Source organism: Elephantulus edwardii, unplaced genomic scaffold (genome assembly GCF_000299155.1).
Source record: "Elephantulus edwardii isolate Elephantulus edwardi_28Jun2011 unplaced genomic scaffold, EleEdw1.0 scaffold00001, whole genome shotgun sequence".
NCBI lineage: Eukaryota > Metazoa > Chordata > Mammalia > Macroscelidea > Macroscelididae > Elephantulus > Elephantulus edwardii.
This window is the reverse complement of record NW_006399751.1, coordinates 34,289,405-34,312,802: the sequence shown is the minus strand read 5'-3', so window position 1 is coordinate 34,312,802 and position 23,398 is coordinate 34,289,405.

Genomic DNA, 23,398 nt, shown 5'->3' with positions numbered 1-23,398 from the left:
CTGTCATTTAATTAACAACTGAGTGCTTAACCATTGCACCACCAGTGCTTCTTTAAATATGTGTTTGTTACTGTTGTTCCTATTACATCATTTTAGGGAGGAGGGAGGCAATATTTTTAAAGTCTCCTGACCCCTTTATTTAGTCTGTTTGGTGAGAGTTCTTTTAGGAATCATAGTCGTAAACATTCACTTAATTTATTTTATAACTAGTTTTAAATTTCCCCCGTAAACATTTTAAGTTATGTTCACACCTATTAGTAAACCAATGTGTGAATATCTTCCCATGCTTGCCCTTATATTTATCTCATATACATTTTTCACACCCACTGCTAACTTGGATTTATGCACTTAAAAAAATATTCAAGCTCATTAGTTTTATGTTCATTATATTCTGCCCACGTTATTCTTTGTTTATGCCCAGTTTGCTCTGCCAATAGACACGTAGAAAATAATAACATTTCTGTTTTTAAATGGTCACTATATGTACCAACTACTAAAGGAAGCTAAAGATAAGAGAAAGGATTAATTTCTGATAAGTTAAGATTTTCAATATTTGGGTTTTTAAAAAAAGAACAACATCAGCTTATCCAAGAAAAACGACAAGCTGTCAGATTTACATTTTAAGATTTCTTTTTCTTATTTGACCCAAACTGGAGTCCGGTTTATCAAGTCTACATATATTCCCCTCCGTGTTGTTAGCACACATACTAAATTAAAGTCAATAGATCTTTGTTTGGAGAAGTTTGTCTGAAATGTCATTGCAAATTTTTTTCCAGACTGTCAGTTTCTTTTCACCCTATTGGAAAAGTTTTTGATGCACACAAGAACTTAATTTTTAGAATGTCCCATTGGTCAATTTTCCTCTCTCCTGGTTATACATTTCTGGCTATATTTCCAAGCCTATTTATGCCATAGGCTAGGGCTTCTAAGTTTTTTCCAATTTTTTCTCATGATTCCTATTGTTTGGGGATTTGCCTGTGGGTCTCTGATCCGCTTTAAGATAATATTTGCATGTGGTATGAGATGTGGATCTTGTTTCAGTTTTCTGAAGGCCAATGTCCAGTTTTACCAGCACCATTTGTTGAAGATGTTGCCATTTCCCCATTGAATAAGTTTTGAATCCTTTTTGAACACTGTATGTAAATGGGTTAATTTCAGGATTCTCAATTCTATTCCATTGATCTATGTTGCTGACATTGTACCAATACCATGGTGTTTTGGATATTACAGCTGTGTAGTAGGTTTTGAGAGCAAGGAATGTTATGGCTCCCATTTTATTTTTATTTTTTAGAAGAACTTTGCTTATTCAGGGTCTCTTTCCTTTCCAAAGAAACTTTAAAATTGCTGTTCATATCTCTTTGAAAAATGAGTTTGGAGTTTGTGTTGAGATGGTGTTAAACAGGTAGATTGCTTTTGGTAGGCTTGTTGTTTTCATTATGTTGAGTCTTCCTATCCATGAACAGAGAATTTTCCCCCATTTAGTTAGGTCTCTTACTGGTTTTGATAGTAGTGTTTTATAGTTTTCTTTATAAAGGTCTTTAGTGTCTCTATTTGGGTTTATTTCCAAGTATTTCATCTTGTGGTTCTCTACTGTAAATGGTATTACTTAATTTCCTTTTCCTTGTTGCTGTTGATAAATCTCTATTTTTCTTGGTGTTAGCAATAATTTATTATGATCCTTATAGTTAAATGCCTTTGCATAGTCAATAACAGGTAAATATCCCTGTGGTATCTTCTGCTTTCAGCTGAGACCTCCCTGACCTCAGCTATGATTTCCTTGTGCTACAGCCTTTTCCATTTGCAGCTTTAACTTCTGGCATTTCCCTGTCCATGTATTGTTGCAGCTGTTTTTGAATTAGCTTCAGCAAGACTTTACTTGCATTACTGATGTTATTAACATTAATGATGATACTAATGACATTTTTTGATAAGTTTCACATTCTCTTCAATCACTTTTTTAAATGAGAATAAATGTGAATCTCTTCCAGTTCATTGACAAGGTAGCTGCCTTCCATATTTCTTGGTATGTGCTAGTGAACATGCCCAGGCATGTATCTGTTGAAGCATATCACTTGGTATTCCATCAATTCCTGGGGCCTTGTTTTTTGCTGACGTCTTTAGTGCAGCTTGAACTTCTTCCTTCATTACCATTAGTTCTTAGTAATATGCTATGTCATAACAGTTCTATGTCTACCAGTTCATTTTGGTACAGTGACTCTGTATTCCTTTCATCTTGTGATGTTTTCTGCATTATTCAATATTTTGTTCTTAGCTCCTTCAGCAACTCAAGGTTTGAATTTATTGTTCAGTCCTTTTGACATTAAAAATGGAGACTGAACTCTTTCCTTTTAGTTTGCTAACTTCAGCTTTTGCAAATTTCATTATAATAATGAAATGCTTTGTCTTCTGGAACTACCCTTTGAATCATCTGTTTACTCTCTTACTTCGGCATTTCTTTCTTTTGTTTTGACCTCTGTGCCTTCTAGTGCAAGTTTCAGACTTTATTTTGACATTAATTTTGGACTTTCTTCCCCCTAGTCTTTGGAATGACATTTTTTCTCTCATCAGAATTGATTGGATACCAATTGATGTATTTTTGCAAACAGATGCTCCCTTGGATGTGCTCACCAAGTTGTGGCAAGAAATCTGGAGGACAACTTCTTGGCCAACTCGCTGGAAGAGATCCATATTTATTCCCAACCTAGAAATGTGTGACTTGACAGACTGTGAAAATTATTGAAAAATATCACTAATATCACACACTAACAAAATCTAGCTGAAGATTATACAGAAACAACTGGAAAGGTACATTGTCAGAGAACTACAAGAAACACAAGCTGAGTTTAGAAGAGGTGGCACTAAAGACATTATTGCCAATATCAGATGGTTCTTGGCAGTAAGCAGAGGAAACCAGAAGAATATCTGTGTGTTCATTGACTATGCAATGGCACTTGACTGTGTGGATCACAACAAATTGGGACTAACCTTGAGGAAAAGGGAAATCCTAGAACACTTGATTGTGCATGTGTGAAACCTGTACTTTGACCAAGAAGCAGCCCTCAGAACGGAGTAAGGAAATACTGAATGGCTCAAAATCAGGAAAGGAGTGCATTAAGGATGCATCCTCTCCCCATACCTTTTCAATCTGTATGCAGAACAGATCATTCAGGAAGTAGGGCTTTATGAGAAGGAGTGTGGCATCAAGATTGGAAGACGACTCATCAACAACCTAAGATATGCAGATGATACAACCTTGCTTGCTGAAACTGAAGAAGACCTGAACTGTTTGCATCAGAAGGTCAAGGACTGTAGTCTTTAATACGGATTGAAGTGCAACATCTTGAAGACAAAGATTCTCACCACTGGGCCAATTGGCAGCACCATGATAAATGAAGAAAAGATTGAGGTTGTTAGCAATTACAGCTTGCTCAGCTTCACAATCAACATCTTCATACCAGCAGTCATAAAATCAAAAGACAAATTGTTATTTTTGTTGTTATATGCTGTCAAGTCACCTGCGACTCATAGTGACCCTATATGTACAATAGTCCTAAACTCTGCCCTATCCTGTGCCAATCTCACTATCTCCAATACACCTACCCCTGCTAGCCCAGTCATTTAATCAATCCATCTCATTGAGGGTCTTCCTCTCCTGCACTGTCCCTCCACCCTCCCAAGAATTATTTCCTTCTCCAAGGACTGGTCCCTCCTTGAAACATGTCCAAAGTATGTCAGACAAAGCTTCAGAATCCTTGCCTCCAAGGAGCAGCCCAGCTTCACCCTCTCCAGGACAAACTTGTTCGTTTTCTTAGCAGTCCATGGTATATTCAATTCAATACTCTTCTCCAACACCATGGCTCAAAGACATCAATTCTCCTTCTATCATCCCTAGTCATTGCCCAGCTCTCTGATGCATAGCAAGTTATTGCAAAGACATGTAGCAGGCACACCTTAGTCTCCAGACTAACATTGTTGCACTTCAGCACTTTAGAGAGGTCTCTAACTGCAGACTTTCCCATCACAATGTCTTTTGATTTCCTGGCTACTGGTGCCAAGAGTATTGACTGTGGAGCCAAGCAAACCAGAACTGTGAACAATCTCAATCTCTTCACCATTCATTATGATGCTACCAACCAGCCTAGTGGTGAGAATCTTTGGTTTTTTGATATTGTGTCTCAGTCCATACTGAACACTGCAGTCCCTGAACTTCCACAGCAAGTGCTTCAAGCCCTCCTCAGTTTCAGCAAGCAGGGTTGTGTCATCTGCATAATGCAGATTGTTGATGAATCTTCCTCCAATCCTGATGCCACATTTCTCCTTATAGAGCCCAGCCTCTCAGATAATCTGTTCTGCATAAAGATTGAAAAGGTATGGATTACATTGGGAAAATCTGCTTGCTGTCAGGAACCTCTCTAGAGTGCTAAAAAGCAACAGTGTCTGTCTAGAGACAAAGGTGTGCCTAATCCAGGCCAGTCTTCTCAATTACTTGTTATGCTTCAGAGAGCTGGACAACACAAAGGAAGACAAAAGAAGAGTAGATGCCTTGAAGTTATGGTGCTGAAGAAGAGTCTTGAACATACAATGGACCACCAAGAAAACAAATCAGTCTGTATTGAAACCAAGTTTCTCTTTGGAGGCTAGGATTTTAAAGCTCCATCTCACATACTTTGAGCACATGGCCAGGAGAGGCTGGTTCTTGGAGAAGGACATCATTCTCGGAAGGGTGGAGGGACAGCACAGGAGCTGTAGACTCCAGATGAGATGGATTGATTCAGTATCTAGAGCAATGGGGGTTGGTGTGTCAAAATCAGTGAGACTGGCTCAGCACAGGGAAACGTTCAGAGCTGTTGTACATAGTGTAACTATACATTGCATATGACTCAATGGCACATAAGAACAACAACATACTATATTGGTTGTGCTTTTTTGTTTTGTTTTGTTTTGTTTTTAAATTTAAGCCTCTTGTTTAAAGTCAATAAGACCTCAGGGAGGGCCTTTGTTGTTACTATATTTTGGAGGGACATTCTTCTAAGTGGCACAGCACTCTTCTATCAATATGCTGTACTGAGGTAACCTGGGGTTGCTGTGATGCTAAACACTGTGCCACTGGGGTGTCAAATGCCACAATGGTTACCCATGGTGGACAGTTTTTGATAGAGCTCCCAATTTAAGACAGGTTTGAGAGCAGAAGTGGAATCCACTTCCTAAACAACATACCTCTGGAAACTATGAAATTTGCTTAATGATGATAGTTATCAAAAGGCCTCAGGCCTTTTGTTCATAGGGTTGCTATCACTCATTCTCCATTTGACAACAGTCAACAACGAGGATAACATCAAGAGATGATGTCCTTGACGTCATCCTGCAACTCTTCTGGTTTTTATTCTTTGGTGTTCAATGCATCAAAGCTATTCTTGAGATGGTTTTTAAACTCAAGTGGAATAGATTCAAGGTTATATTTTGTTTCTTATGAACTTGTTTTAATTTTCTTCAATCTCAATTTTAACCTGCACATGAGTAACTGAGGAACTATTCCAGAGTTAGCTCCTGCTTTTGTTTTGGCTACTGATATTGAGATTCTCCATCAACCCTGCAGGTGTTATATATGACAACACTGTAAAGTTGACAATTAAGAATAAAAATGAGCCATATGTTGGCATAATGCTTAATGTTGTTGTTATGTGGTGTCGAGTCACCTGTAACTCATGGCTACCTAATGTATTGAGCTATTATCAGAAACATCAAGAGTGTGAATTCACCATTTGCTCCACTAAAGAAATATGTGGAGTGTCTTTTTGTGGAGATTCACTGCCTTGGAAATGTATTGAAAGGCTACTATGAGTTAGAACCAATCAGATAAAAGTGATTTGGTATTTTATAACATAATATAATTATGTGAAAAGTATACTTAAGTTGTTGTTGTCAGGTGTCTTAGAGTAAGCTCCTGCTGATAATGACTCTACATTCCTGTGTCGTCCTTCTAATCTCTGCCATGCTTATGCCAACTGTTGGACTCACTATGCCAATCCATCTAAATGAGAGTCTTGTGCGTTTTTATTGACCTTGTACTCTTCCAATTGTGATGTCTGTCTCTAGTGACTGACTTCTCCTGACAACATGTGCAAAGTAGATGAGACAAGATTTCCCTGTCTTTGCCTACCTGGAGCACCCTGACAGCCCTTCGTCCAATACAGATTTGTTTGTTCTTTTGACAGACCCTGGGATATATAATATCCTTTGCCAATGCCATAATTCACCTTATATTTTAAACTGATATTTTCATATGTACTTTAAAGGAGTTCTTGGCAGAAGATTTTTCCAATGCAATATGACTTAGATTTCTGGATTTCTGCTTCTAAAGGTATCAATTTTAAATCCTAGGAAAATGAAATTATTTGTAACTTTAATCTTTTCTCTACCTATCAGATTGTTCTTTATTTGTCCACTTGTGAAGATTTTAATTGTCTTGGTGTTAAAATGTAATCCATACTGAAGGGTATAGTGTTTTATATTTTTTAGTAAATGTCATAAGTCCTCTTCACTTCCAAGTGAAGAGTTTGTGTTATCTGCATATAAGAAGAGTTTGTTGTTGAGTCTTCCTTCAAACTTGATGCATTATTCTTCATTTAGTCCAGCTTCTCATATTATTTGTTCATAATACAAATTGAATACAAATGGTAAAACTCTATCTATTATCATCTATCTATCTATCTATCTATCTATCTATCTATCTATCTATCTATCTATCATCTCTTTTCTGGTTTTAAACTATGCAGTATCCCCGTGCCCCACGGTATCTCCTCCACATCCTGGCCAAACAACTGCTTCTTTGTCTCTGTACAGTTTCTACATGAACACAATTGTGTGTTTTGGATTTCCATTCTTTTTTAATGTTATTTACAATAAATTTTGATCCACACAGTCAAATGTTGTAACACCAATTTGTACATTACTTCCATCTTATTTTGATGCTTGTTGGATCATTCAATATTTTACCCACAGAATCCTTTGGTCTTGCAACTTTAATTTTTTGTTTAGTTCTTTCAATTTCAGAAACACTAAGCATGTTGTATGGTAGAGGAAAATACAACAAAACACTGACCAAGATCTTGGAGATGGTCTATTTTTGTTCCCATTTACTTGTTATTAGGTCCTATTGAGTCAAGGTCAACCCATAGCCACTCTATGAACAACTGGACCCTTTCCTATCCTGTGCCATCCTCACCCTTTCTGTCACACTAGAACTCATTGCAGCAGGCACTGTGTCAATTCACCTTACTCTATTCCATTGACCTCCACCATTCCAAATATAATGTCCCTCTCCAAGAATAAGCCTGTCCTGGCTATATTCCCGAAGTGTGTGAGACAAATCTTTGTCATTCTTCCTCCGAGGGGTACTCTGGCTACACTTTGTCCAAGACATATGCCATATTTATTTGTTCTTTGGCATTCCATGGGATATTCAGTAGTCTTCTCCAACACCACAGCTCAAAGGCATCGATTCCTCTTCTGTATCCTTAGTCACTGTCCAGCTCTCAGATGCATAGCAAATGATTGGAAAGACCATGGCCTGAATCAGATGTACCTTACTCCTCAAAATGACATCATTGCTTTTCAATAATTTGAAGAAGTCCCAGACTGCAGACTTTCCCTGTGCAATACATCTCCTGATTTCCTGACTGCTGGTACCAAGGGTGTTGATTATGGATCCAAGTAAGATGAAATTGTTGACAGCTTCAATCTTTATCTATTATGATGTTGCCTAGCCAATTTGCTTAGCTAGACTAAAAGGTCCCAGATAAAATGTTAACAACAGAGACAACAAAACCAGAAACAAATGCTCAAAAGTAGCTAGAAGATATTGTTGTGTGCTTTTGAGTTGATTTAGACACACAATAATCCCATACAGCTCTACAGGGTTTTATAGACTAGTATTTATGGAAGTAGATCTCCAGATCTTTACTCCATGGAGCTGCTGGTGGATTTGGACAATTAACCTTTCAGTTAGCATCTGAGCTAGAGAGGAAAAGCAACCTGAGGATAAACTCTTGACAAGAAAATACACATTCTTGGACCCTAGCACATCAATTGATCTTTTATTATAAGTGACCCAATAATGTTACCTTCAGCTTAACTCCTCATTACAGGATCCCCTGCACAAGGCATCACATGGTATTAAATGATCATTATTCCCATTAGACTACTATTTTATCAAAACCCCAATAAAACCCAATATTGAAATATTCTAAAATAAAAAAGGAAGAAAAAATGAGGTAATTATTTCTAGAGTGAAATAGAAATATTATCATAAAATATGAACTCTGACCTTCTGGTGAAGCAGAAGTTTCCCATGTTGTATAGAAATTATGATCATGTTTGAAGGCAACGAAGAAGAAGAAAAAAATCATGGTGAAATGTGTCCACTTGCTGTGGGAATAGTTCACAAGATGTACCAGTGTTCTTTCATCCAAACAACTTTTACATACTTTTGCTAATATGTCAAGAAGAAAAATGAGACTCTCTCTACTTGTTCAAAAAAAGAACAATTTTTTTTCTTGATTATTTGAGTTTTTTAGGGAGTAAAAGGTTACAATTCACATAGGAAACAAGATACAGTTCTTCAGTCGGGATAGTTTCTCAGGTGTGCTCCAAGACCCTCTGACCTTGTCTCCTCATGCATGGCTTTGGATCAATGTTATACAGCTCCTTTAATCCTGGCAATGGTGCTGTTTCACTCAAATCCTCCGAGTAAATTTGGCCAAAGACCTTTGGCACTACTGGCTCTGGGTGGTAACAGAGGCCTCTGATCCTTTGCTGTTGCTGTGACATCTTGATCTCCATCTCTCTCCATCTCACGTGGGAATCTCTTGTACCTACGCTTTCGGCTTTTTCTTTCTTGATAATAGTGAGATTTCTAGAATGATTTTTTTGTCAATTTTAGTTCTAAGTTCAGAACCAAAGGGTTAGGATTTACAGGTGGGCTTATACAACCAAATAAATTAAACAAGCAAACCAAAACCCTCATACTCTTCCTGCATTTGAAAGTCAAGAGTTTGGAATAGAAAGAAAAATAAAGGAAGTGAAAAACTGACTTCACAAAATAGTGCTCATGACCAGGTGTTGCCTTTGTGTTTGGTTTTGTTTTTTCCTTTCTTTTAAATTCCATTGTTTTTAATAAAAAAAATGATAGGACTCTAAAAAGAAGAGGAAACCCCTAGCTGTGTATTTTGTTAGTCATTCCAGATAATTTAATGTTGGAGAAGGAGATTTATATTAAGGTTTGAGAATAAAAAAATAAAATGAAGGAAGGTGCTCATAGATATTTTCTCAAGAAAAAATATGGTCAAATGCTATTACTATTATCCTTAGCTGGAACTGACCCATAACCAGTGAGCTAAGTTATATATCCTAATACAAATGTTAGGGAACATTTTAGAGTTCAAATTAAAAGTTTTGGTTATGTGATAAAAATAGGAACATAATCAATTTCAAACTTAGACTGCCAGATGTTTCTGTTTTGGGGCAATATCTAATTAAAAGCATATGGCTAATTGTAGGGAACAGTCTTGAAGAAATATTTCTTGACCTACTCTAGCTAGTAAGGTCTGAAACCAAACCAAATTCATTGTGTTTGTCAAACATGACTCCGGTTCATGGTGACCCTCTGTTCAGTTTCTGAAGCTATAAATTTTTATGAAAGAAATTGGCTATTTTGCTCTGACTGGAACTGCTGACATCTTGGTTCAAACTAAAAAACACATTGTCCTTGAGTTGGAACTGACTCATAACAGATCCTACAATAGGCTCCCAGAAGCTGTAAATAGCTTGGAATAAGATTGTCCATCTTTCTCTCAAGGAACAGCGGGTGCCAGAATGGTGCTGCCTTTAGGTTAACAATGCAACTCCCAATGGATTGCACCACCAGGGCTCTTCTGATCATTCTATTACAATCTTTTGATTGCAATATGTGACATATTACAACCCCAAATCTCCTTTTCTAATGAGGATAGAAGTTTTTAAATCTGAGAAGAAAAGATTGGATGTAGGAGTGAGTTGAGAGTTTGAATGTCTTTGTTTCTAGACCCTCCCAGACGACATGCCTAACCTAATACCTGCATGTGTCCTTTCGTCACTCACCAGAGCCAACTGTCCTCTGGTTCTACTAGTTATTCTCGTTGACACCCACCAGCTTGTACCTCTTCTAGAGATCTGTTTGCTTAGTGAGATCAGATATGCCTTAAATAACAGCAGTCAATTTAGGTAGGTTTATTGAATATTTTGAACACATGTAGTTGTGACTTACTAATTGTCATGGGGATAATGTGCATTGAGACCGTATGTGTAGTGATAATTACTGAAGTGAAATTTTCAATGGAAATAAATAGTAAACTAATAATATTTTATTTATATTTGAAATAAGTTTGAAATGATTATTCTGCTAAAATGTCAATGGTAAAAAAAATTAAAGTAGACAGGAAAGCCTATTAGCATTCAAATATTAAAAAATTATTCATAAAGAAAATTTTTAAAAGGGAATGAATATTTTCTGTTGAAAACGAATGTGTAAAAGGTTATGAAATTATGAGTGTGTGTTTTCATAAATGCTTAGGTTATTGTATGCTAATGACAGCATTTCTGTTTATTCTGACAATATTTTATTTTAATATTTCATCTCTACACTCTCTCTTCTGTGTACTGCATAAAGATGCACGTGAATTTGTTGAATATTTCAAAACGTGAAATGACTTTATTCTGAAACTTTGAATTGATTTTTAGACATAAAAACTTATTTTATCTCCAACTGTTAATTCTAAAGATTAACAGCTGAAGTGGCTAGTCTTTAAATAAAAGATTTATGTGAAAAAATTATAAAATCAAATATATCCTTAAGCTTATATTTATTTGAAACAATTAGACTAAGCTAGGATCTTTACATAAAAGTCCATATTACCAGAAGTGAGCAAAAATAATCTCACGTATAATTTTGTTGAGATGTCATAGGACATGTAGAGAAGGTGAAGGAAATTTAGGACGTGCTTCTCAAACAGTAGTGGGCATACCTCTCTTTTAGTGTTGTTGTGTGCTGTCGAGTTAACATTGACGGCTGACTCTCCAGTGGGTTTTCAGAAGCTATAAAACACACGGCAGGAGACAGTCCATCTTTTTGCAAAGAGAAGCTAATAGAGTCAAACCACCTGCTAGCACAACTCCTTACCCACTCACTAGATCATCAGAGCCTCCAATCATTTTTACAAGCTGACCTAAGAGCTTATGTAACAAGCTATTGATGGTAAATAAGAAGAGAATGAGGAAAGGAGAAGCAATGACAAATCCTACCTTTTAAAGTAAGTTCTGTGGGTGAGAAATTACAGTACATTTCATGAGTCCATATCATTTTCCATTACCTCCTTTCCTCTTTCAGATCAGTTGTCCTGTTTATATTTTTTAATCCAAGTAGAGAGTAGCAGATCAGAGAGAATTGTGATAATAAAAGGCTAAAGTGGAGGTTGTTGACAGTGTCTCATAGTGATGCTATGAACAACAGCTTTAAACCTTGTCCTATCCTGAGCCAGCTTTACCGTCTTTGATACATCTGCCTTCTTGCCACACTCATTGTGTCAATGCATCTCACCCAGAGTCTTTCTCTCTTGCCAAGACCTTCTGCCTTTCCAAACATGATGTCCTTTTCCAAGGACTAGTCCTTCTGGCAACATACTCAAAGTATGTGAGACAGAGCTTCAAAATCTTTGTCTCCAAGGAGCAACTTGATTTCCCCATCTCCAGGACAGACCTATTTGTTCTTTTGGCAGTCCATAGTATGTTCAATACTCTTCTTCAGCATCACAACCCAAAGGCCTCAATTCTGTCATCTTTATTCATTGTCCAGATCTCAGATGCATAGCAAGTAATTGCAAAGACCATGGTGTGGATCAGGCACACTTTGGCCTCTAGACTGGTATTATTTTTTTAGCCCTCTGAAATGGTCCTGAGGACAGTTTTTTTAGATTTGTCTGACCGCTGGTGCCAACAGTGTTAATAGTAGATCTGAATAAGATGAAATTGTTAACACCTTCCATCTATCATACTGCTGCTGTCAATTAGCTCAGTAGCGACGGTCTTTGTTTTCTTGATGTTGAGATACCACCCATATTGAAGGCTGGAGTTCTTGACTTTCTGAAGCAAATGCTTCAATTTCTCCTCAGTTTCAGCAAGCAAGCTTGTGTTATCTGCATAATGCAGGCTGTTGATAAGTCTTTTTCCTCTAATCCTGATACCACATTTTTCTTCATAAAATCCAGCCTCCCAAACGATCTGTTCCAAATAGTTTCTATAAAAATTTGCTGTGGATAAATCACATTTTATATGCTCTTTTAGATTTTTATTTGTATGATCACTCACGGACTACAACAGATCTGATTAATATATGAGAGGATCTAGTGGGGACCTGAAAAGTCAACTCTAGATCTATTTACTGAAAAGTAATCATAGATCAATGGTGATTAATTTTATAAACACAACCAACATGAGTGACCATTTGAAACACAATGTAAATGTAGGAATGCATGAAATGCAATGTACAGTAATGATACACCACATATACAATTTTTCTTTATGCAAACCGAATAAAATAAAAATAAAGAGAAGAGGGGGGAAAAGGAATGATACAGTTTTGCCAATGTTTAAAGTCAGGTAAGTTGGAATTTTCCACCAAATTTCATCACTAATATGCTTCTTAGCTATTTGAAAACAAGGAAAAATGTTACTTGGATTGGAGAGAAAGCTAGAGAATTTAAGATGCAGAATAACATTTTCAACACACTTGTAGTGATTTCTTAGGAGTTAAAAAATTGGAAAGAGCTCTAGTCTCCTAATTCCAGAGAATTGTGCTATTAACCCCAAAGCAGCACTTCCTGGTGATCCAAGTCTGCCAAGTGGAGCAAGGCTGTGTCATATGCATAATGCAGGCTGTTGATATGGGTCAGCTCTGGGGGGGAAGGATGGACAATCTCCTTCCTTGATATTTATATCCTTGCGAATCCTCTAGAAAGTCAATTATGAGTTAGTTCCAGCTCAATGGCAAGGGGTAAATGTGAGTTTAGTCATAAAATAAACTTTAATAATAAGCTTTCACTAGGTAGCCTGTGGTTCCTTACACATGTTCAGGGTAGCTCTGGTGGTCTAGTGTTAGGCCTGTGCTGTCAACCCAGAGGTACACACCTCAAATCTATCAGCTTCTCTGTGAAAAAAAGATGGTGTTCTCTGCTTGTGCCATACACTGCCTTTGAAAACCTGTTGAAGGATTGGCTAAGAGTTGGTTCTGAGTCAAAGGCAAAATCATAGGGTCACACAATTTGATGGGTGGAGGGAGGAGTGGACCTGATTGTTGTTGTTAAGTGCCACTGAGTTGCCTGTGACCCATAGGGACCCTATGTACCTCAGCTCTGAGTCCTACCCTGTCCTGAGACAGTCTCACTAATTCCGAGACTCCAGCCCCCATTGCCTACTCACTGTATCAATCCATCTCATCCAGGATTTTCCTATCCTTCACTGTCCTTCCACATTTCCAAACATGAGATCCTTCTCCAAGGACCCATCTCACCTGGCCGTGTGCCCAAAGTATGTGAGATGGAGCTTCAAATTTCTAGCCTCAAAGAGAAACGTGGCTTCATCCTCTCCAAGACAGACTTATTTGTTTCCTTTGCAGTCCATGGTATATTCAAGACTTTTCTCCAGCACCACAATTCTAAGGCGTTGGTTATTCTGTCATCCTTAGTCATTGTCCAGCTCTCTGATGCATAGTGAGTAATTGAGAAGATCATGGCCTGGATTAGGTGCATTTTAGTGTCTAGACTGACGTCATTGCTTTTCAGCACTCTGGAAAGGTACCTGACAATATATTTTCCCAATGCAATTCTTATTTTCATTTCCTGACTGCTGGAGTTAAGAGTGTTGATTGTGGATCTGTAATTGCTAAAAACCTCAATCTCTTCTCCATCTAACATGGCGCTGTCAGTTGGCCCAGTGGTAAGAATTTTTGTCTTCTTGATGTTCAGCTTCAATCCATATTGAAGACTACAGTCTTCTTCAGTTTAGCAGGTAAGGTTGTGTCATCTGCATAACTTAAGTTGTTGTGAGTCTTCCTCCAATCCCGATGTCACTTTCCTCCTCATAAAGCCCTGCTTCCCAAATGATTTATTATGCATAGAGATTGAAAAGTTATGAGACAAGATACATCCCTGACACACTTCTTTCCTGATTTTGGACCATTGAGTATTTCCCTGCTCTGTTCTGAAGACTGCTTCCTGGTCCCAGTATAGGTTTTGCATAAGCACAATCAAGTGTTCTGGGATTCTCATTCTCCTCAAAGTTAGCCACAATTAGTGATCTACACAATCACATGTCTTTACATAGTCAATGAACACACAGATAGACATTCCTCTGGTACTCTTTGCTTTCTGCCAAGATCCATCTGACATTGGCAATAATGTCTCTAGTTCCATAACCTCTTCTAAACCCAGCTTGTATTTCTTGTACTTCTCGGTCAATGTACTGTGCCAGTCATTTCTAGATGATCTTCAGCAGGATTTTGCTAGTGTGTGGTATTAGTGATATTGTTCAATAATTTCCATAGTCTGTTGGGTCACCTTTTTTGGGAATTAGAATAAATATGGATCTCTTCCAGTCAGTTGGCCAACTACTTGTCCTCCAGATTTCTTGGCACAATTTGGTGAGTATAACCAGGGAAGCATCTGTTTATTGAAATACATCAATTGGTATTCCATCAATTGCTGGGGCTTAATTTTTTCCCAAGTCCTTCAGAGCAGCCTGAACTTCCTCAATCACCACCATTGCCTCTTGATCTTATGGTGTTTTTTGAAATTTTTCTGTTTCAGCCAATTCTTTTTGGTACAATGGGTCTATATACTCCTTCCATCTTCTATTAATATTTCCTGAATCCTTCAATATTCTGCCCATAGCATCCTTAAACATTTCAAATTGCAGCTTGAATTTGTTCTGCAGTTCCTTCAGCTTAAGAAATGCTGAATGAGCTTGTCCTTTTGATTTTCTGACTCCATCTCCTTGCACATTTCATTATAATACTTTGCCTTTTCTACCCAAGCTGCCCTTTGAAATCTTCTGTTCAGTTCCTTAACTTCTTATTGTGCAATATTCAGAGTCTCTTCTGACATCCATTTTGGTCTTTTCTTCTTCCTTCTTTGTAATGACCTTTTGCATTCTTCATGAAAGATATTCTTGATATCTTCCCACAGTTCATCTGGTCTTCGTTCATTAGTGTTCAAGGTCTCAAACCTATTCCTGAGATAGTTTTTAAATTCAGGAGGGATAGACTCAAGATCAAATTTGATTCCTGTGGATATAATTTAACCTTCATTACTTTTAATTTGACCTTCGTATGAGTAATTGATGGTCTGTTCCACAATCAGCACTTGGCCTAGTTTTTACTGCTGATACTGAACTTCTCCAGCAATTTGTTCCACAGATGTAATCAGTCTGATTCTTGTGCATCCCACCCATCAGGTTAAATCCATGTGTATGTTTAGAGTCAACAAGACCTGGGGGAAGGCCTTTGTATTTAAAAGTCAGTTGTTATTGTATTCTAGAGGAACATTCTTCTAAGTGGTACAGCAAGCACTCTTCTGTCAATATTCTGTACTGAGGTAACCTGAGTTGGTTGTGATGCTGAACCTTGTGCCATTGGGTGTCAAATGCCATAACGGTTACCCGGTTACCCGTTACCCGTGGTGGACAATGTTTGACGAAGCTCCCAGTTTAAGACAAGTTTGGAAGTAGGAGTGGCATCCACTTCCTAAATAGCATGCCGCTGAAAACTGTGAACTTCGATAATGGTGATGGTTGTGGAAGGGCTTCAGGACTTTTGTTTGTGGGGTCACTATTAGTTGAGTTCGACTTGATGGCAATCAATCAACAAAAACAGTCTCTCTTTATGTTTCTTATAAAAGGTTTTTGCTATGAATAAATCATTGATTGTACAGAATTATATCATTCTATCCTCACAGCTTCATTTCTGTCACCAAGTCTATATATTCCAACTACTGAATCTTCTTCTCTGTTCCTAACTTTTGCATTCCAGTCACCCATTATTATCAATGCATCTTGATTGCATGTTCAATCGATTTCTGACTGCAACAGTTGGTAGAAATCATCAATTTCCTCCTCTTTGGCTCTAGTTGTTGGTACATAAATTTGAATGATAGTGGCATTAACAGGTCTTCCTTATATGTGCATGAATATTATCCTGTCACTTACAATGTTGTATTTCAAAATGGCTCTAGAAACGGCCTTTTTAACTACGAAAGGAACCTCATTTTTCTTCTCACCTTATCCTCTCCAGCATAGTAGATCACGTGATCATCTGATTAAAAATGTCCCATGCTAATTAATCCTTCTCCTTCTGATAATACCTATTATGTCACTATGTATGCATCCCATTTCTTTCTTAACAATGTTTAGTTTTCCAACATTCATGCTTCTCACATTCCATGTTCCAATCACTAGTTTCTTCTTATAGCAGTTCCTCCTCCTTTGTGTTTTCAAATTTGAGTGCTCAGCCTCAGTTACCATATCTATTAGTCTACCCTGAGTGTGCTCTGCTGTCCATAGGATTTTCAAAGGCATGTTTTATTTTGGCACTGAATGACCAATACCTGATACCACATCAGTAGTCTTTACTGAACCTAATGCAGTCCCAGTGCACGGCAGCACACAAAATGTCTCTGCTGCACACATCTATTTTAGTGTTTAGCTATCCATTCCACTGCTGGTATTTTGCAAATGAGATTTCTATGTGTAAAGCCAGCACTGCACTAGAAATTGCACATCGGAGGGTACATGTGGTTCTGGTTTTCACTTCCTGCTTTTGCTTTGAGGTGATTTTTCTCTTGTTTACTTTTGTAAAAAGAGTCTGAAGCCTGAAAATAGTCATAGCATCCTCTGGGAACATATTATGTCACTTTTCTTACTATAAACATTTAGTAGAGTGGAAGTTTGTTGGTGAGTTTATTATACTATTCTCTTGTTTGTATCCATTTGAAAAGTTGGATAATAAAAATCTAAAAAAAATAGAGACTGAAAAGAATAGAAGTACCGTTAATAAGGTTGAGTATGTATAAAAATGACAGACTCGGAAGCAGGAGTGGCATCGACTTCCTAAAGAACATGCCTCTGGAGACTCTATGAACTTTGATAAATGTCGATAGTTGTAGAGAGGCTTCAGGCCTTTTGTTCATGGGGTCGCTATGAGTCATGCGTGACTCAAAAGCAATCAGCAACACAACTTATAAAAATACAATTGAAACTCATTGCTGCTGAGTTGGAACTGACTCAAAGCTGACCCTCTCTCTAGTGGGTTTTCAAGGCTGTAAATTGCACAGATCGTCTATCTTTCTCTAGCAGAGTTATTGGTGGATTCCAACGGTCAGAGAAGTGTAGCCTTTGGGTTAACCCTACAACTCTGTATGAACCAGGTCACCAGGACTGCCTGTGCATAAAAATAGAGATGGTAGAATAGATACAAAAGTGTACCCACATACACCATTAAGATATATGCAATTTGATACAATTTAAGTCCAAAGTCTCACATAAGGGCAGAATTGAATTATTACATATTTCTTATGATTTAAAAAGTGTCACATTTTTAGGAGCTAATCACCTTGTTGAAAAGGGCAGTGAGTGTCAAAAGGCTACTGTGACTATTGTAATTGCTCTGCTGATTATTAGGACATTAAGCCAAGGTTTCATGTCTAACCATGTCTAAGCATCATTTGGATTCGCTGGTTGCTTTGGCTGAACTCATGACTGTCTCAAATATTTGTAACAAAGATGACATGAAAGTATGAATGATTAATGCAAATTTAATGCCATAATCATATGACAACTCAAAAGACGTGTATGGGATAAGTAATTTATGCATTTCTTTGTGCACCAAGCAGTAACTAAGCTAATCTTTTGTATTAGGAAAAATTCTCAAGATCTTCTCCTAACATCATGTGGTCTAACTGGAAATACCTGATTTAGGCACCTAACTGAGGTACAAAACAAGCTATGTGAAGTTCTATCCGTTTAACTCATTGCTTCTAAGTTGGAGCTGACTCATCAGAGCTGACCCTCCGTGGGGTTTTCTGAGGCTCTACATTACATGAGAGGAGACGGATCATCTTCCGTTCATGGAAATGCTAGGAGAGTCAAATTCACAGAGAGATAGCAGCTTTAGTGTAGCAGTGCCACTCCCTACTGCTTACACCAAAAGAGTTCCCTTAAGTTTGATTTTTGCCATGTGCTGCCAAGTTGGAACTCACTCATAATTGACCATCCAGGGGGTTTTCAGAGGCAATAAATAGTACAGCAGGAGACTGCCCTTTTCCTCCTAGTGACCAGCTGGTAGATTTGAGCTGCATTCCTTTGATTTGACTGCATAACTCCTGACCATTAAGCTACCAGAGCTCCTAGTCAGCAATGTCAAATGAAGATCTAAGGTAGTTAAGGAGCAAGCAAACTTTCTTTAACCTAGGAAATGCTATTCCATTTGACGTTGAATCAATAAAATTATTTCCATTAAAGAAAACCTTCTAGATATGTCAGCATGAGAAATGTAAGTTTCTGATTCAAAAATACTACTTAAGCTCTTATCTAGGGAGCTCTGCTGGCAAGAAGCTGTACTGCAGTCCTGAAGGCACTTGATTCAAATCCACCAGTTACTTCACTGGAAAAGGAGGGGCAATCTCCTCCTGTGCCAGTCAGACCTGATTCGACAGTACACAAGAGGGAAAAAAATCCCAAAGGTACATGGTTCAACGCTACCAGCTGCTCCATGGGAGAAGGATGGGCAATCTCCTCTATGTGGTTGCTGCCTCTGAAAATCTGCTGGAGGGTCAGCTGTGGGTCAGTTCCAACTGTGTGGTACACAGCAACAACAACAACAACAACAACAAGCTCTATCTATTCCAAACTCACTGCCATTGTATTGGTTCCAACTCCAGTGAGACTCCTTCAGGTTTCTGAGACTGTAAATCTTTACAGAAGGAGATTGTTCATCTTTCTTTTTTGGAAGTGGCTGGTGGGTTCAAACTGTCAACCTTTTGGTTAGTAATCTGATACATTATGCACTAAAGCACGAGGGTTATGATAAGGAATTAAAATTATAATAATATTTTAGTGCTTGATAAAGATAATTACCTATTAAATATTAAAAGACATTTACAAAACAATAAGGGAGCTCTGGTGGCCTCACGGTAAGAAGCTGTGAGAAGCTGGGCTGCAACCCAAAGGTACTTGGTTCAAATCTACCAGCTGCTTCATGAGAGAAGGATAAACAATCTCCTCCTGTGCTCTTAACTGCCTATGAAAACTCCCTGCAGGGTCACGTATGAGCAGGTTCTGACTCAATGGCATAAAACAACAATATATAAAATAGGGAGTTCTGGTGGCTTAGTGGTGAGGAGTTGTGCTGCTCCCCCAAAGGCAGGTGGTTCGAATCCACCAATTGCCCTCTAGGAGAAAGATGGGCAGTCTCTTCCAATACAATTAACTTCTCTGAAAACCTGGAAGGTCAGCTATGAGTAGATTGTGACTTATATACACACATAATTTAAATTGTATAATAATGAATACATACATTTGTGTATATTTTCATATGCCTATTTAGATATGAGGGCACTCTGGTGGTCTAGTGGTAAGGAATTGCACTGCCAACCCAAAGATAGGAAGTTTGAATCTACCAGCTGCTCCACAGGAGAAAGATGGGCAATCTCCTCATGTGTAATTTATAGCCTCTGAAAACCTGCTGTAAAGTCAGTTACGAGTTGATTTTGACTCAACAACATTTAGATTTGGGAAATTTTTAGGAAATTAGTTATGTGTATGTATGGAATTGCATCCCTAGAAGACATGAACTCCTGGTCCCTGTGATTCTGTTTAGAAACAAATATTCTTCTTTTATTATGATAATGAGGTAATATCGTAGTCGCAAAACCCTTATACCTCATCACTTCAGAGCTATACAAATAATAGAATAGAATAGAGAGACAGATGCGCGCGTGCACACACACACACACACACACACACACACACACACACACGGATATAAGAGTAAGACAGATGACAAAGACCTGATGGCAGCTCTAGTGTGTTGGAGGTGATGAAGATGGTACAGGAGAGGGCAGGGGTCAGCTTGTCTCTCCATAGGGTCGCTATGAGTCATACTCAAATTGATGGCACCTGACAACCACTGGTGCCTTAGTGGGAAGGAGGTGTGCTCCCAATCCATAGGCACTGGATTTGAATCCACCAACTGCTCCATGGGATAAATATGGGTAATCTCCTCCCACGTGATTTACTGCCTCTGACTTCCTGCCCACTGATGGGCCAGCTATGAGTCAATTTGGACTAAACAGTGCTTAACAACAACTAAAAGCTTAAGGAGCTAGAAAGGACCTACCCCTAGAGCCATTTCTGTTCTTTAAAGCCACTGACTTGTGGTATTTGTGTTCAGGAAGCACTAAGTAACAGAGAAAACACCAAACTAACAGTAACTAAGTCTGGAGGAACAAATCGACCGGGTGGAACAGGGAGAAAATTTGACTTCTTAATGCTCTTAGGCTGGGTTCTTGCTGCTTGCTTTGTCCAGTCCCTCAGTTAGACTGCTGCCACCGCCTTTTGCCCTCAGCAAAGATTTGACATTGAGAAAGGGAGGTTTGCTGGGCACACTTTTCCTCCTCCTGTCATGGAGCAGGACATGGTCACCACCCTTCAGTGCCACAGCACCTGGCACGTATACCTCTAGCTTATTCCCAGGTTAGGTACCTAATGAGCTCCTTCTGCCCTGAGTTGGTGTATGAGCTTATGGGAGGAGAGATGCTAGGTTTAGTGCCCCTGCCCCAGCTGAAGCCCAGCATGTTGGTGAGTGACTTGCCAGAGGGGGGACCAGGCAGCTGAGAGGCTGTGCATGTGCTCATGCCCACACTCCCCAAGTCACACGGCATGGTGAGGTCCCTGTGAGCCCGTGAGCACCTGCACTCTGCCATGTTCCTGTGCAGGGGAGAGTGCAGCCTTGAATGGGGAAAACCTCCACGAGATGGGGAGGAAGATTGCAGAAGAAAGGGGGGGAAATCCATTTTAGTACCTTTCAGTTCTTAGTCCTTATTTTAGTGCCTGTGTTTTGAAAAAGTAGTCCCACATTTTAATTTTGTTCTGAACTTTGACACTATTTAAGCATGGGGTGTGTCAGAGGTCCATTAGGTGGTGTAAAGATTACCTGAGACAGAGGTTCATGTCTAGCAAAGAGTCTAATGCAAAGTAGATTTTTAATAAGTAGTGGGATTAGGAAGTGTTTTGTAGACCCTCTAAATAGAGACAGATTAAAAAGTCATATAAGGGACAATAATCCCTTCTGAATTGCTAGTGCAGCATCCTCTACATGGCTCCTTTCCATTCAACAGGCTGGCAGGTTTTGCTAAAACAGAGTTTGCTTCCTTTGGGATTAGAGAGATTTATTTATTTAGCTTTTGTGTTGCAATTGTAAAAATCCTGTTATTTAGCAAGTGGTTTGGCAATGCCAGAGGTTGTTTCTCAGAGCAGCCTCAGTGCATCCTTGGCAGTGCCCCATCGGTCTGACAACTTGAGCAATATATAAAGATGTTAAGGAGCCTGGTGGCTTAGTGGTTAAGTACTCAGTCACTAACTAAAAGGTGAGTAGTTCCACAGGAGAAAGATGTGGCTGTCTGTGTCTGTAAAGATTCCAAACCCACATCCACTGTCATCAATCTAATCATAGTTTCATTTGAGTTTCTGACCAAATCTCTCTCATGCAGAGTGACTGGTAGATTTAAACTGCCAACGTTTTGATTAGCAACCCAACAAGTAATGAACTGTGCCACCTGGACTCTTTTCTACAGAGATTATAGCTTTGGAGCTCCTAAGGGGCTGTTTTGCTTTGTCCAAGAGGATCAGTATGAGTCAAAGTCCTACAAATTTATCAGTTCAGTTTTTAGAAAGATATTATTAGTTGCCGTAGAGGCAAGTCTAAGTCATGGCAACCACATGTGTGCGGAATAGAACTGCATCACAGGGTTTTCACAGGCTCCGGGGGCCTCATCTATAGTCACTTGTCCTGCTAACTCAAACTGCTACCTCTCCGGAGATTCAAATCTACAAACTGCTCTATGGAAAATATGGGCAGTCTCCTTCCATGCAGTTTACAACCTCGGGAACTTGACGGAGGGTCATCTACTAGTTGATTCTGACTGGAAAGCATTTTTTAAAATGGTGCCTTTTGCAGGACTATGACCTTTCAGAAGCAGACTATCAAGCCTGTCTTTTTAGATGCCTCTAAGCGGGTTCAAACAGCTAAATTTTGGTGACTAGTCTAGCACTAAAGGCTTTGTGCTATCTAGGAAAACCAGTATAAAGACTGTTGTTGTGTGTCATTGAGTCATTCCCAGCTCCTGGTGACTCTCCTTACATACTGCATTGGGTTACTTTTTTAGGCTGTTATCTGAATGGTCATCACGTTCACCTCCGACAGCCTCACCTCAGGAAAACATGAAGTAGGATATTTCCTTCCCTAAATGTTTGCAGCCTTAGGAACCCAATGGTGTCAAAGTAGTGGGGTTAGTTTGGTTTTAGATGAAGTTTTGAGTCTAGAAGACCACCTCAGTTCCTCTTTCACACTTAGATGTGTTGTTTGTGATGTGTCTATTTGAGTTTCAAAGTGTAAACCTTTAAATGAGCCTTAAATAAACTCCTTTTTCAGCAAAAAGAAAGCAAACCCAGAAAATTTAGCCTCTAGTAGTTGTTATATACCATTGAAAACCAACCCATTGCTGACCTTCCAGTGGGTTTTCAAAGGTGGTAAAGTACACGGAGGGCACTGCTCATCTTTCTCCTGTGGCAAGGCTAGCTGGTGGATTCGAACGGTGTACCTTCCTTCTGGGTGGTCACACAGGTTCTTACTACGAGGCAATCAGAGCTCCACGGCCTCTAGGGAGGGAAATGCCTTGTATCTGTGGATTAAGAATACTCCCTCCCTCCCTCATCTGCATGAGGCAGAACTGAATCATTCCTCACCCTGCTGATGGGTTTCCAAGGCTGTAAGTCCAATGAGAGGAGAGTGTCTGTAGTTCTCTTTTGGAGTCACTGGTGGATTTGAACCGCCAGAGAACTGTGGTCTTTGGTTTAATAGTGCAACTTCATATAGGTCACACTATTAGCTTAACTAAAAGGGCGTTTACACAGACCACTGTAAAGTCTTAATTATTTTCCAGATCATTAAACCTTTGTTTTTCGTATCTCATTTTTACCATAACCCTTGAACAGTAAAACTCAAGTCTAAAAGTATTATATTTTAGGGCATTATTTTTAT